The sequence below is a fragment of the Elgaria multicarinata genome, chromosome 15, assembly GCF_023053635.1.
Source record: "Elgaria multicarinata webbii isolate HBS135686 ecotype San Diego chromosome 15, rElgMul1.1.pri, whole genome shotgun sequence".
In the NCBI taxonomy this organism is placed as follows: Eukaryota; Metazoa; Chordata; class Lepidosauria; order Squamata; family Anguidae; genus Elgaria; species Elgaria multicarinata.
Window position 1 is genome coordinate 32,651,224 of NC_086185.1, and position 16,617 is coordinate 32,667,840.

The 16,617-nt window shown below is 44.5% G+C and overlaps 1 protein-coding gene across 1 annotated transcript in view; it reads left to right on the plus strand.

The window, feature by feature from the left end:
• Positions 1–16,617, plus strand: part of AR (androgen receptor) — a 214,257-nt gene that overhangs the window by 97,687 nt on the left and 99,953 nt on the right. The gene's annotated exons all lie outside the window — the stretch shown is intronic.

A 16,617-nucleotide genomic window follows, 5' to 3' on the forward strand; every position in this document is an offset into this window, starting at 1 on the left:
CAGCAAGAGCGGGGTTATTCACACCTGGAGATGTCTGGCCAATCATGTTATATTCAGTGCCTGTCCACTAAGTGCAAAATTGCAGGGATTTTTAAAAGATTTTTCCCCACACACAGTGGCTCAGCTAGGTCTGGACCTTAAGGCCCATCAGCCTCTGCACTGGGCTCAGGGGATGGGAGGGCAAATAACATCTAGGGGGTCACCCCAGAGCCGGTACCACTGCTGACGCCTCAGCAAAACTGACACTTGGATTTTAAAGTGCAAAGGGGGGGAATGACTTTACAACCAGCTGCGTAGCTTCTAGCAGCGTTTTTACTGAAATGGACCTGGCTGGTAGGAGCCGCCCACTTCGCAGATGGCAGGAAAGTAACGTGTGCGTGATGTGGTTATATAGCACAGTTACCTTACCAGTTATTGTGCCCACCTGCCTGGGCTGCCGCTGCTGCATACAGCCCAGGAAGCATGTCTGCTGCTGAGCAAGCAAGCCTGTAGACAGGGAGGCAAGCAAGGGGGTTGGGGAGGGAAAGCGAAGCTGCCGCGTCAGCAGTGGGCAGAGTGGGGGGGGACTGCAGCCCGGGCCGGGTGTGCGGTCTCTGGTGGGCAGCTTTCCTTGGACCCCCTCAAACCTGGCAGCACCTCCCCCTCCCCCCGTGATGTATTTTTATTACTGCTTTGCGGGGGGGGGGGGTTAAAGCAAATTTTGCAACTCCACAAACGCCCTGTCAGACATCTCCCCCCTCAACCCTGCCCCAGACGAAACTGTTGAGAAACAAACTGCCAGTGTTTCAAGGAAGTGTGATGTAGTAGTGATGGGGGACTTCAATTACCTTGATGTCTGTTGGGAGACCAATACTGCCAAAAGCGTCCCTTCCAAGAAATTCCTGACATGTGTGGGTGATAACTTTCTCCTACAGAAAGTGGAGGAAGGAACTAGAGGATCGGCAATCCTTGACTTGATATTGACCAATAGGGATGACTTAGTGGATAAAGTGGCAGTTACGGGAACTCTGGGGGAAAGTGACCACGTCATACTTGAATTCTTGATTATGAAGGAGACAAAAGTTGAGTGTAGCCATACTCGTACTCTGGATTTTAGGAAAGCTGATTTTAATAAACTCAGAACTATAATAAGTAAGGTCCCATGGCAAGTGAGCCTAATGAGAAAAGGAGTGCAGGATGGGTGGGAGTATTTAAAAAAGGAAATTTTAAAGGCACAGTTACAAACAATTCCAACAAGGAGAAAAGATAGAAGACAACAGAGGAAAACAATGTGGCTCCACAAAAAGCTTAGAGATGACCTGAAAACAAAAAAGGATACATATAGGAAGTGGAAGGAAGGCCAGGCTACAAAAGAAGAGTACAGACAGGTGGCGCAGAAGTGCCGAAATGGCGTCAGGAAGGCTAAAGCAGAGAATGAGCTGAGGTTAGCAAGGGATGCTAAAAGCAATAAAAAGGCTTTCTTCAGATACGTGAGTAGTAAAAGACAGAGGAAAGAAATGGTGGTTCAACTGCTTAATGAGGATGGCAAATTGATAACAGATGACAAAGAAAAGGCTGAAGTGCTCAATTCCTACTTTGCCTCAGTCTTCTCCCAAAAGCGGGTCTATGACCCCCCTGGAAAAAGTGAAGCAGAAGTTGAGGAGGCAGGATTGCAATGTGAGATTGATAAACAAATGGTCAAAGAACACCTAATTTCCTTGAATGAGTTCAAATCTCCAGGCCCCGATGAACTGCATCCTAGAGTAATGAAGGAGCTAGCGGAAGAACTCTCAGAACCTTTGTCTATTATCTTTGCAAAATCATGGAAGATGGGTGAGGTGCCGGACGACTGGAGGAGGGCTAACGTTGTCCCTATCTTCAAAAAGGGCAAAAAGGAGGAACCTGGGAACTACAGACCAGTCAGTCTGACATCCATCCCTGGGAAAATTCTGGAGCAGATTATAAAGAAGTCAATCTGTAAAGACCTTGAAATCAATGCGGTGATCACTAGAAGCCAACATGGATTTGTCAGGAACAAGTCCTGTCAGACTAATTTGATCTCATTTTTTGATCGGGTAACCTCCCTTGTGGACTGTGGGAATGCTGTGGATGTCATATATCTTGATTTCAGCAAAGCTTTTGACAGAGTGCCCCATGATATTCTGATTAACAAACTAGCTAAAATTGGGCTAGATGGAACAACTATTAGGTGGATTCACAGTTGCCTACAGAATCGGTAGAATCGGTGGATTCACAGTTGCCTACAGAATCAATTGGACCTTCTCAAACTGGGGAGAGGCAACAAGTGGGGTACCGCATGGATAAGTCCTGGGCCCAGTGGTCTTCAACATTTTTATTAATGATTTGGATGAGGAGGTGCAGGGAAGGCTTATCAATTTTGCAGATGACACCAGATTGGGTGGGATAGCTAATACCCTGGAAGACAGAAACAAACTTCAAAGTGATCTTGATAGGCTGGAGTGCTGGGCTGAAAACAACAGAATGAAATTTAATAGGGATAAATGCCAAGTTCTGCATTTAGGAAATTGAAACCAAAGGCACAGTTACAAGATGGGGGATACTTAGTTCAGCAATACTACAAACGAGAAGGATCTTGGAATTGTTGTAGATCGCAAGCTGAATATGAGCCAACAGTGCGATATGGCTGCAAGAAAGGCAAATGCTATTTTGGGCTGCATTAATAGAAGTATAGCTTCCAAATCACGTGAGGTACTGATTCCTCTCTATTCGGCCCTGGTTAGGCCTCATCTAGAGTATTGCGTCCAGTTCTGGGCTCCACAATTCAAGAAGGACACAGACAAGCTGGAGCGTGTTCAGAGGAGGGCAACTGGGATGATCAGGGGTCTGGAAACAAAGTCCTATGAAGAGAGACTATAGACAACCTCCCAACCTGAAGCGGATGCTAACCAGCAACAGTACACAGGACAGAGACACAGACAGAGGGTCCAGACCATGCAATAGACCCAAGTGCTGACTCTGCCCCCACATCTATTTTGACAACACTGTCACAGGATCCAACACCTTTCACCTGCATCCTTATATAATTTGTGTTCCATGCCATTCCTGACTTTGTCTATTGTTAAGTTCTTAACAAACACATAACATGTGTCTTATTTTTTTTCACCATTTTTTCCAACTGCACATTATCAGATTTCTAACTGCACATTCTTTCCCCAACTGCACATTTTGTGTCCAACTGCACACTAAAAAAAACCCTGCTGCTCTGCATCAGATGAAGGGCCTGTTGCAAACTCTGGAGGCGTTTGTGCATATACACACATTATGATCACCAAAACATTTCACAGGCAAGTAGGTTTTGTGTGCGATCCATCTCTATTGTTCCCTTGAAAGAGTTGTCACCGTGAAGCCAAGCATCACCAGACGGTGGAATCGGGGGTGGGAGTTGAAGACCTTTTGGACATGCTATTTTTAGCACCCAGTGGTGCATTTCTATATTTAGAGGCTGGGGATATAACTCCAGTCTTTCTGGAAGTCGCCTTGGATTCTTATCCATTTTGGAAATTATGCTGCAGTCCCTTCTCATTCAAAGTAGGAGATATCCAGGTAGTAAAAGCTGCTGCATGAATAGCAGGCAGATACTTTGAAGATTAGGTTTAATTAAATGCAGATGGTGAAACCTCTTAAAGTCAGATAGGCTTCCTTCCGCCAAGGGAGAGCTTTATAGGCAGGACGTGGCAGGAGCCTGGATTTCTGGGGTCACTTGATCACACCCAGGGCCCGGACGGTACTGGTGTGGTGCCTGCAGTTTTGTCCTTTGTGCTGCAGATAGCCGAAAAGAGGAGGAGGGAAATGGTGTCTCACTCATAAGAGTGCCACACTCACAAGGAGTAGGGAACCGGTGTCTCACTCACAAAGGCTCCTGGTCTGAGCCCTGTCATTCCTGGCTGTGATGTGAATCCTCTCTCTGTCACTGTGCACAGTGCGCTGAGAAGAATTGAGGGGGCTTAAAACAGAATTAAATTATACTGTATAAAACCGCTAGAACCACGTTCTTGCTTAGGAAGCTCCGCAGGGGCTTGGGCTGCTGTGCTTGGTGTGTTTGTTTTCACTGTCATGGGAGCCACAGAGCATGGAGTGGAGCAAGGCCTTTTCGGGTGGCCGCCACCTCCTCGAACTCATGTATCGCAGTTGGTTGTTTTATTCTTTTTAGTTCGGTATTATTTATATTGTAACTGTATTCAAAAATATAGATCATGTCACGCTGCTACATCAGCTCAGTTGGGCTGGGAATGTAAGATACAGACAGCAGAGAGTGATCTATGAGTACAGGGGCTGCAGAAACCACCTCCACCAATCCCTGGTTGCACTGAGCAAAATCTCCTGCTCAGCCAGGAATAGGATTCCAGGAGTTGAGCCGCATTGGCGCCAGTCACTGCTCTTCTTGCGAATGCTGGCGCATAGGTCTGTGACTGTCCAAGTGGACTAAGGAGAGTAGAAAAGCAGGGTTTTTTATTTTTATTTATTTATTGCATTTTTATTTTTATTTTTTTATTATTTATTTTTTTATTTATTGCATTTTTATACCGCCCAACAGCCAAAGCTCCTTGAGCGGTTTTGCTGGTACCACTGGTCACCTCCCAACCTGAAGGCAGCCCACAAGTCCTGGGCAGGAAGACATTATCAGGGCTTTATCCAGCCTTTAGTGGACTGTGTTCAGCTCGGTGGGTCACAAGTTGTGCAATCTATTCATGGAACTAAATTATTTGGTGATATCCAACAGACGTTGTTACAACTGAAAACAATTTCCCTGGGGAATGAGCTGGTGCTAGATGGGGAACCTGTGGGTGGTATGTGGTCATCCCTGGCTTTAAAAATAGAAACAAAAAATGGGGGGGGGGGTCAGAAACGCCCTGCCACACACACACACAAAAAGCCACCACCACCCAAAAATAGGAAGCAACCCTATGCACCTTTTGGATCAAGATTAGGTTTTTGACCTGGGCGCCTGCTTCTTGCCACACTGCCTCTCTCTCTCTCTCATCCCTCCCTCTCTCGTCCCTTCCTCTCCCTCCCTCTCTCCTCTCCTCTGGACTGGTGGACTTCCAAAATGTGCTCTGAATTGTTAAGGCAGGAGGGAGAGGAAATGGCGAACGATTTCCTGCTCAACTTGGCATGTTTGGGAAATGTGTAAAACACATGCTTGGCTGGCGGTGTCTCCTTTCCCACCCATTTCTGCTCAGCAACTCTGCGGCAGAGGAGAATGGCGCCTTGTGCAAAGCAAAGTGCCTCCCTTCCAGCAAGCGCTCAAGTGCCCATGGGTCAGTCAGTGAGAATTTGGAGAGATCGGCAAAAAGAGACTGCCAAGGAACAGGATGGAACAGAGCTTTTGTGTTCTTTTAACGGGGGGGGGGGCTCTGGTGCAGGTGGGGTCACAGCCCTTCAGCTTTCCTAGGCCCTTGAAAAATCCAATGCATGAAGTGGCCCAGAGACGTGAGCGGAAAAGTGCTGTTCCCTCAATGGCGCTCAGCTATCTTTTCTCTTCCCATAACGGTTTCATGTTTCAGCATGGAGGTGAGAAAGGTGGTTGGACTCTGGAGGAATATGGACTTCTTTGAGAGCTGTGATTCCTCACCTAACTTCGGTAGTGCGGCCCACTGGCAAAGTAGCTGCCAATCAAGGATGTGCATGCCCAGACGTTGCCTCTCTGATTGGCAGGCTACATGATCTCTCTCCATTGTCCTTCTCCGCCAAGCACACCACACCTGCCTCAAGTGGAGAATGCAGACCATAAGCCTGTTTGAGCACAAGACTACATGTGGAGAGTTGAATTTGGGAACCTGAGGTGACATTGTGGGAAAAAGACTTGATTAGTTTAGAGATTGCTGATTGTATCACCAAAGTGTTGGTAGGAAAGTGTTGGTAGGGTTTAGGGAACCTAATAGATTCATGATTTAGGAATCCTGCTAATCACTCCTGAAATCCATTGCTAGGCCCTTTCTACCTCTAAGGATTATCTCAGGCAAATGGAGGGAACATCCCTGCCTGCTTCCGGGATTCCCTACGTGTCATTTGCATGCACAGGGATGATCCAGGGACTATCCCTGGATAAAAGGCAGGTGTAGAAACGGCCCTAGTTTGCATTTTAAAATCTGCTAATCAGAGACCGCACATTTAAAAATTGTCTTAAAATGAGATATTTTTTCATTTAACTACCTCAAAAATTATGAAACAGGAAGCATGTGAGTCTCACTTTCACTTGACACAGTTCTTGTTTAACATGCAAATCAGGAACTCACATATGATCTGAGCGGTGATGTGCAAACTCTATATTCAGACATTAGCGGCAAATGAGCTCACCCAGACTTACCTCAAGGTTTTCTCAAAACTTTCTCAGAAGATGTTCAGGCTCTTTCCAAGCTTTCTAACAGTTGAGAAGTTAAGGACAGCTTTCCCTTACTCTCCCATTACCACAGATTCTCCTGAGCTTGTCCATTGTCCCTGAGAGCAATGGCCTCTTTTGAATATGCTCTGGGTTATCCAGAAATGATCAGGGCTGTTACAGGTGAGGCCTAGCAGCTGCAGAAGCTCTCCACACCAGCTTTCCCTGCTGCCTCCCCAGCCCCCCGCCCCAGTGACACCTTGCCAAGAGGGGTATAACGATAAGGAGATCTGTCTGGTGGAGTGAATCATTATGAGCTGAGTTCAAACTTCAGGGTTTGGGCTCAACTCATAGTGTCTCATTGTTTCTGTCTCCCCTTTCCCAACTATAAATCTTTAGCAGAAACTGATCAGGCCAGAACTATCATAGAATCATAGAATAGCAGAGTCGGAAGGGGCCTACAAGCCAATCGAGTCCAACCCCCTGCTCAATGCAGGAATCCATCCTGAAGCATCCCTGACAGATGGTTGTCCAGCTGCCTCTTGAAGGCCTCTAGTGTGAGAGAGGCCACAACCTCCCTAGGTAACTGGTTCCATTGTCATACTGCTGTAACAGTCAGGAAGTTTTTCCTGATGTCCAGCTTCCTTTAACTTTAGCCCGTTTTTCCGTGTCCTGCACTCTGGGAGGATCGAGAAGAGATCCTGGCCCTCCTCTGTGTGACAACCGTTTAAGTATTCGAAGAGTGCTATCATGTCTCCCCTCAGCCTTCTCTTCTCCAGGCTAAACATGCCCAGTTCTTTCAGTCTCTCTTCATAGGGCTTTGTTTCCAGACCCCTGATCATCCCGGTTGCCCTCCTCTGAACACGCTCCAGCTTGTCTGCATCCTTCTTGAATTGTGGAGCCCAGACAAGGTCTACTTTCTTTTCCAGCTTCTTCCTTTAAATATCTGAAGCTGCCCTGAACCTTACTGTTATTCCAATTTTTGAAAATTTGCTGACTTCACAAAGTCATACCATGTTAAAGATGAGACTTCATAATAGTGTGATGAGCATAGAGAATAGGCCCTTTCTTGTTTCTGTCCAACTTCTAATTCTTTGTGTAACATGTTGCCACTAAATGGAATGGTTTTCTGCAAGATTGTGAAGCCTAACAGATTTGCATTTTGAAAGGAGGGGAAAGTGGTTTTGCCTAAATCATTTCCTGGGCTAAAGGACTAATTCAATTTAAAAAAAGAGGAGTGCAAGTATGTATTTTACTTTTTTAAAAGAAGTTTAAACATGTGGGAGTCTTACCATAGCTCCCATGGTTGTTCATAATTCCTCACATCTCACAGATTTGAAATAGAGAAGTTCTTGAATGCTTGTAACAGCTTGCTATTCTCACATGAAGGTTCACTGCCTGATCACCACAAGCATGGACACACCAATAATAATAATAATGATGATGATGGAATAACTGCAATTCAACATGAATACTTACTACCTGAAAATATATTTATAGAATGCTTCATCTGTGGCTGGACGAGAAGGGAAGAAGCACACCAGCATTTTATAATTGCTCAACCAAGAAATACTCAACATACTCCCTTGGTATGTTCACGCGAGCTAAAGCAAAGTTAATGCTTTCCTCTTTGGGTTAAAGATACACTAGAGAAAAATACATTGTGCAGTTATACCCTACTTAATTGTTCAGTCAGCTGCAGCGTTGTGTGAAATATTGGCGTATTCACAACTGCAAGGAGAAGGAGGCTAAGCCCTGGGAAAAGGCACCACCAGTGCATGTTTTAAAAGGCAGAATGCAGACCATGGTTTCCCCCATAGCTAAGGTTTTCCTCCTCCTCTCTGCCCATCGTTACGTGGGAGGAAAAAATGGAATAGAAAGGGGACTCCTTAACATCTTCCCGCCCAGAGGGCTTTTCAATCCCGCAGTTCTGGAGAGCTGAGTTCTTTGCATTGGTAGACATTTTGTCCTATAAAGTTCAGGATTGCTCTTGGCCATGAGTTTGGCTTTCTGATTTTCTAGAAAAGTCAGCTGGTTCTGCGCAGAATGGCTCATTTCACTGGAGAACTGGAGAACTCCAGTGAACTGTGCATAAATCTCTAGCTTCCATGCTAGCCAGGCAGCTTTGGGATTTATACATGTTCCAAGGCACACGTAGGGCCAGGTTAAATACAGGCTGGCTCCAAAGCCTGTGGAGTCAGATTCTGCAGCCCTGCTACAGATTTCCATCCCGAAAGCTGAGTGGGCCAAGATTTATTTTATGTTATTTATTTCCATCCTTGCAATTCCCTTTGCTGCCCAGTTCTGCACTGTGGAGAATTCAGGCAGGCTGCCTTTTAAGGCCCTCCCCAGCCCTTCCTGCTTTCCCACTCCTGCTTGAAGGTGCTGCTGAGAAATCCCCAGAGGGCACCGTCTCTGCATCCTGACAGGCACTTTCACACTGTTAATAATAATAGCCAGGGATGTGTCTGGTCCAGGTTTTGAGGTCAGAATAAATTGTGCAAATTCAGTCACTTGACTCATTCTACATAATTTGCGCTTCTTCCAGAAGTTTTTCCAAAGAATTTGAAAGAGGGCGAGGAAGAGGCATCCAGTTTCAAGTTCCCTGTCTAATAAGATAGAGGCCAGCCCAGCACAGCTTGTGGCCCCTGGCACAGAAGCCCACTCCCAGGCCAGCATGGTGGCAGCCTAGCAGGACCCAAGGCACAGGGTCCCTGGGACTGTCAGAATGGTGTGTGTGTGTGTGTGTGTATTGTGAAGTACCTCCTCAGTGGTGGCTGCTGGGCCACTCGTTGTGCAATGCTGAGTTTGCACCATGTTACCTTTGGGAGGGAGCTTTGCTAAGTTGTAGACTGGCCTGTATAAGATGCCAGGTTCAATCTCAAGACAGAGCTGTCTAGACCAACCAGCTGGGACTTGGGAGGATGAGGACGGAATACCTGCGCTGGGTCTCCCTTCCAGTGCTGCCCAGGTTCTCTGCAGTCATGTTTGCTGGAAAGAGGCATTAAAATGCATGGCCACCAGCACTTGCAGAACAACCCATTTTCTCAGCAGATATTGGGTTGGTTTACTTGTAGTGCTAAACCATTACATGAAAGAGCTTTGTCCAATCAGAACTTCAAATCACAGGGTGGCAAAGCATAGGATGAGCATGCTCTGAGGTTCTGATTTATTTATTTATTTATTTATTTATTTATTTATTACATTTTTATACCACCCAATAGCCGAAGCTCTCTGGGCGGTTCACAAAAATTAAAATTAAAAATTCTGATCCCCCAGATTCCCCCTGGATACTCCCACACCTTGAGTATTGGCTATTTATTTATTTATTTACTGCATTTGTATCACACCTTTTTTCTTTCAAGGAACCCAATGCAGTGTACATAATCCTCCTCCTCTCCATTTTTATCCTCCCAACAACAACTCTGTGAAGTAGGCTGGGCTGAGAGTCTGTGACTGGCCCAAAGTCACCCAGTGAGCTTCCATGACCAAGTGGGGACTAGAACCCAGATCTCCTGACTCCCAGTCCAACACTTTAGCCACTACACCCCACTAGTCATTGTCAATGAGCTGCTACCCTCGGCAGCTGATATAGAGGAAATGGCACACCTTGGCAAGTTCTGAGACCTTTTCTAATAATCATAAAAGGAGCCCTTCTGGTAAAGGCATCCTGTTGCTAGGTGGTATTTGCTTTTGGAGAAACCTTGTAGCACTGAAAGTGAGAAAGGTACAAGAATTACTAACTTTCTTAGGTCAACAGGCAGCTTCATTGCACGGTTCTTTTGAGCCTTGCACACATTTTTATCCTTCTCAACTTCTTGTAATATTCTTTGATTTGGATTTTATTGTTTATTATGGTTTTAGAACTGTGATACCTTTCAGTCTTGTAGACGATAGATGAGAAATGGACATAAATCAACCCACAAGATTTAAAATATAAACCAACCCACAACTACCAAAGGCACATTCCCCATCCAATTGTCCTCAAAATCTTTTCAGGCCCCTTCCCTTCCTGTCTGATTACTTCCAGCCCAAGCCCTAATTCCACAGCCATCTCACTCCTGTGGTACTGTGCATGGACTCAGGCAAATCTTTCATCTTGCGCCACAGTGAACCAAGCCTCCCTTTGCTCTTTATGCAAGTTTGCCAAAGGCTACTGAGTTGCCAAAAAAAACGCAGGGCCAGGTTGGTGCTAATTGCCAACATAAATAATTAGAAGCACATTGTTTTCAGGCTCTCTCCTTGGAACTGCAGTTCTTCTGCCTTTTCCTATGCTCTCTCTCTCCTGTAGCTCTCTCTCACCTCACCTGGCAAGAGCCCCTGGATCAGGGATTCTGAAGAGTTTCAGTAGGTGACTGAAAAGTCTTCACAAAAATTTGGGATTCACAAAAATGAACACCCCAGTGGAGTTCCCATAACTTTGTAAATTGGATTAAAGGTTTCCTTTTGTCCTAAGGCCTAATTCATGGCATGGAATGGGATTTGAAGGGGGAATTCAGGAACAACAGAGTTATGTGAAGCAATGAGACCCAGGAGCTGGGTTCGCTTGCACATCGGAGTGCAAAAGTTTGAAACAGTGTCCAGTCAGAATGTTCACGTATTCAAAATCTGGCAGAATTTCAGGTTGTGAATTTTACTTTTTACATTCCACACACTTTTAACTTTTGCCTCTTTGAATTGAAAACATACATCAATCACAAGCCTTGTTGATGAATTTTAAGTAAGATCAACAACAGCTGAATTTACTATTTTTGCTGCATGTTTTTACAACAACTTCAAAATCTGTAATTGGGAGCTTTGGGTGAATTAGAAGACTATACAGTGAAGAGTGGGTCCATCTAGCTCAGGAGTATGAGCAGAAGGAGAACAGCCCCTAAGGTTATTCTGCAAATGCTTGGGCGAGAATTTGCACAGTGCTCTTACAGGTAGGTGTGGTGTTACACCCCACAAGTCAGTTCCCAAATGCATGTCTGCAATTGGTAAGTCTGTGGTGCTTAAAATGTTGACCTGAGTGGGTGGAGTTAGAATGTCTTGGGAAGGGGAGGAGTGGTATATAAGGGAATGACTGAGGGGATTGTTAGTGCTCTCTGTGCGTTAGCTCTTGGTGTTTAGAGTACTTGGGTCTGGAGAATTTGAGGTTCAGTGTAGAGAGTGGTGTCTTTGGAGTGTGGTGTGCACATAGTTGATGTATATTAAACAATACTGATAATAAAGAAAGCTCAAGAGTGATTGTGTGAGAGAAAGGAAAGCATGTATGTGAATGGGTGAAAGGATTGGATGAAAAGTTTCAAAAAGGTTTTTAAATGTTTGATTTTGAAACAACGCTTGTGAACTTTTAAAATAAATTTTAATTATTTTGTTTTAACTACCACAAAAATCCCACGTGTCTGTTTGGCATATATTATCTGAAGTTTATACATTTAGCACCCACTCTGACAATAATTCACCTCAGCACATATAACTCACAGTGTATTATTTTATATATTGAAATCCTTCTCCATTTAACCCCTTTCTCCACATAGTTTGGTGGTGCTTGGCTTGAGCAGGGAGTAGCCGAGGCCAGGCCTGGTGTTCAGAGTCTGTGTCATGGCAGTAGGTCCAATAGCAGCTCTTGTGTTTCTCCCTGCACAAAGCGAAGAATATATTTTGATTCAGTTTCACTTCTGTGGAACACTCTACCACCAGATGTGCAATAATTCTTCCCACAAGTGACTTTCAACATTCCAGAATACACCTTTGGATCTAACTTCACAACAAAATGACATGAAAATGTCAGAAAAAACGTTTAGCATCCCGGAGTGCTTGTATCAAATCTTTAGGTGCCAACCATGCACAGGACCCCAAACAATTGTTCAAAATTTCCAGTTGGCTTTGTGCTTCAGATCAGTTCGCATTCTTTCTTGTGAAAGAATGGGTCTTTTCTTCGCATATGTGGACTGGGTAAAAGATGCTTTGGCCTTGGTGTGTTGTAGGTGGCTGACCTTATGAAATGTTTCCTTTTTCTAGCTGGTGCTCTTCCATGTTTAGTTACCATGTGGAATTTCTTCAGTCAGGATGTCCCAGATTTGTATGTAATCAGGCCTCAGTCAAACATTTTCAGGTGAGAACTTCCAACTTGAAATTGGAAGGGAATTCAAGTGAGCGAATCAGGATTCATTTCAGCAGTGTGTGTGTGTGTGTGTGTGTGTGTCTGTGTTTGTGAGACCATTTGCAGTTATAGCGGCACAGATTTTGTTTACTGTCTTCAAAAAGTTTTTCACACAATCAGAGACAGCAGCAGGCCTTTCAGCATCTGCCTCAGGTATCGAGTTGTTATAGGGCATCTGGGGGAAATGGTGACCACAAAGAAGCTGAGAACATATTTTTAAAGGAAGACAAACCTTGCTGCTGCCACAAATGGAAACACCCTGAATAAATTGCCAAAATAGCCTTCAAATGGGTGGGTGGTGGCAGATGTTTGACCATCTACAACTTATAACAGTACAAACAGGAGTCCCATTGAGAGATTGCAAGACAGGGACCTCAGACCTCAGAGGGTTGAATGCTGCTCTTTCCTGCTGTGATATCCCCATCTGAAACGCCCCTGAGGACAGGAGCTGATGCAGAACCTCATGAGTGCTCGTTCCCTGTGTAAATTGCTTGATATGTGAAGGTGTACAAAATCAGGGCAGGGGTGGTGGTGGCAGCTGAGATCTCTGTTTGTGAAGATTGACAAATAAGCAAGTGTTTGCAAAATTAAACAAAAAACAAAAAATTCCAGGGAAAATTACAGGGTGAGATAAGCGCGGAGAACAGAGGAATTCAAAAACGGCCTTGTTGTTACAAAACCATTCTTTCATTACCACTATGGAATACAAAGGTTAAGACTGATATCTATTTTGTAAGGTGCCAATTTCCCTTTAATGGGACTGGTCTTGTGGTAGGTCCTGGAGGTACTCAGAAGTTGGGCCTGCTGGGCTTTGCAAACTACCAGCAATCCTTGTGATAGATAGATATTGCACAAAAATTGACCAGCTGTGTGTGTCTTCTGCGTCGCACTCGGTGCTGCTGTCATCCTGCCACAGCTCAAGGATCGCCCATTGGGGGGGGGGGTCTCCCTTCACGCGGTCCAAGCCCAGCCTCAGCCTCCTTAATCACGCCGAGCACTCACTGTCAACTGCTGGATCAGATGATACTCAGCCTGCTGAAGTCTTTAAAACTCTTTCTGTACAAACAAGTAAATGAACATATATGGCTTTTCCATCTGAAGAGCAAGAGAGGTTCATTCTTTTTCCACTCACACGACTTTGGTTCTTTCTAAATTGCAACTCTTCACATCGTGTGACAGTTTATTTATTGTTATAGCTGTAAAACTTGAAGATTTCTTTTCTTTGTCTGCTGTGCCTTGTTTTCTTGCAGTTGTATGGAAATCCCAGGAGCTAATAGTGCAATCTTATACATGTTTACTCATAAATAGTAGTAGTAGTTTATTTTTGTAACCACAGGTCATAACACAGTAAATCAAATATACACATAGTAATAAGAAAACATATATACACCATGCATAAAACCAACAACACTTAATTACTAAAATATAGTGAAATAATAAAATCCAAAATATCTACGTGTGGTTATGGCTATAACAAAGGCAACCGGTCTTCCGTCTTCTCATTTGTCTCCACTGGTCTCCATTCACCATTCGGCAGCTAGGATTATTTTCTTGGCTCGTTGTTTTGATCATGTCACCCCGCTTTTAAAATCCCTCCACTGGCTTCCTATCCCTTATAGAATCCAATACAAGCTTCTTCTTCTTACTTTTAAAGCCTGTCATGATCTGGCTCCTCCCTACCTTTCGTCCCTTATTTCACTTCATCGCCCTGCTCATGCCCTCCACTCCAATAACACCGTGTCTCTTACCTGCCCAAGAGTTTCCACATCTCTCGCTCGGCTTCGCCCGTTCTCGCTCGCTGCCCCCTATGCCTGGAATTCTCTTTCAGTGCATTTGCGGACCACGACGTCGGTTTCTGTTTTTAAATCTCGCTTGAAAACATATCTTTTCTCGAAAGCTTTTTAACCGTAGCGTGGTCATACTAGTCTATATTTAGTTTTAATGTCCCTACCCCTATTGGTTCCCCCCCCTCCCCTGTCTGTTATGGTGATTTTAGATTGTAAGCCATATGGCAGATTGTCTTGTTTCGTTTTATTCTGTACAGCGCCATGGAAATTGATGGTGCTTTATAAATAAGTATTAATAATAATAATCCTGGTACTTAAACTAATCCCAGCCTACAATTTGGCAAAATGGCTAACAGGATTAGTAGATACAGTTCATTAGTAGATACATCTCAGCTGGCAGTCACAAAGGGGCTTTTTTTGTGTGTCCCAGGACTTAATGTCCTCTAACAAGGGCAGAGATCACCAGTTCCCCTCCCAGTAGTACCAGTAGCAGGATTTAACAAAATGGTCTTCCAGGAGACTATCAAGTTTCTTGAAATATTTTAACAATGATAAACGGACTCTTACAGAAATTGAGGGCAGCCCTGCCTCCATCCTTAAAAGGGCAGGAGGGATGCCCCGACGGAGATGCAAGATTTTCCTTGGAAATTATTTTGAACAATTTCCACCTGGGCAAGAGCCTTCTCATTCCAACCCTGAATTTCTACCCCATACATCAATTGTCAGATCACTTTACCCTGAAATAGTGCGTTGGGCTATTAATTGGCCTCCCTTGGAGGAGAAGAATTTTAGAATTTATTTAGTTACAACATTTATATACTGCTCCCCATTCGAGAATTTCAGAGTGGTGGACAAATAGAACAAATAAAATAAAAATACAATAAAAAGACATTAAAATACATTTTTTTAAAAAAAACAAAGTGCAAATAAAATGGCAGCAAGTCATTAAGGGAGGGATTCCTGGAACAACACCATTATCAGGATGCACCAGAAGAAATACATAGTTAGTGCCTGCCTGACCTCCAGAGGCAAGGAATTCCATAGGAAGGGTGCTATCACACTGGTCCATGTCGGACCACCAGAAGCATGGACAGGTTGATAGGAGAGAATGTGCTCTTTCAGCTATCCTGGTCCAAGTTATTTAGGGCTTTGCCCACTAGTACAAGAACCTTAGACCTGGCCCATTAGTGAAGAGGCAGCCAATGCCATTCCCTCAGCAAAGGAGTTCATAGAATCATAGAATAGTAGAGTTGGAGGGGGACTATAAGGCCATCAAGTCCAACCCGCCTGCTCAATGCAGGAATCCACCTTAAAGCATCCCTGACAGATGGTTGTCCAGCTGCCGCTTGAAGGTATCTAATGTGGGAGAGCCCACAACCTCCCTAGATCATTGGTTCCATTGTCGTACTGCTCTAACAGTCAGGAAGTTTTTCCTGATGTCCATCTGGAATCGGGTTTCCTGTAACTTGAGCCCATTATTCTATGTCCCTAATTGAGAGGAGATCCTGGCCCTCTTCTGTGTGACACCTTTCAAGTACTTGAAGTGTGCTATCATGTCTGCCCTCAGCCTTCTCTTCTCAAGGCTAAACATGCCCAGTTCTTTCAGTCTCTCCTCATAGGGCTTTGTTTCCAGACCCTTGTTGCCGTCCTCTGAACCTCCTCCAGGTTGACTGCCTCCTTCTTGAAGTGTGGTGTCCAGAACTGGACACAGTACTCAAGATGAGGCCTAACCAGTACTTCATGTGATTTGGAAGCTATACTTCTATTAATGCAGCCCAAAATAGCATTTGCTCTTTTTTTGCAGCCACATCACACTGTCCAGCTTGTAACGTACAACAATTCCTAGATTCTTCTTGCTTGTAGTATTTCTGAGCCGTATCCCCCCCATCTTGTAACTCTGCATTTGGTTTCTTTTTCCTAGGTGTAGAACTTGGCATTTATCCCTATACAATTTCATTCTGTTGTTTTCAGCCCAATTCTCCAGCCCATCACGATCACTTTGAAGTTTGTTTCTGTCTTCCATGGAATTAGCTATTCCACCCAATTTTGAGTCATCTGCAGAATTGTCCAAATCATTAATGTAAATGTTGAAGAGCACTGGGCCCAGGACTGAGCCCTGCGGCACCCCACTCATCACCTCTCTCCAGTTTGAGAAGGTACCATTGATTAACACTCTTTGATTCTTTAACCAACTGTGGATCTACCTAATAGTTGTTCCATCTAGCCCACTTTTAGCTAGTTTGTTAATCAGAAGGTCATGGGGCATTTTGTCAAAAGCTTTGCTGAAGTCAAGATATATTATATCCACAGCATTCCCACAGTCCACAAGGGAGGTTACCCAA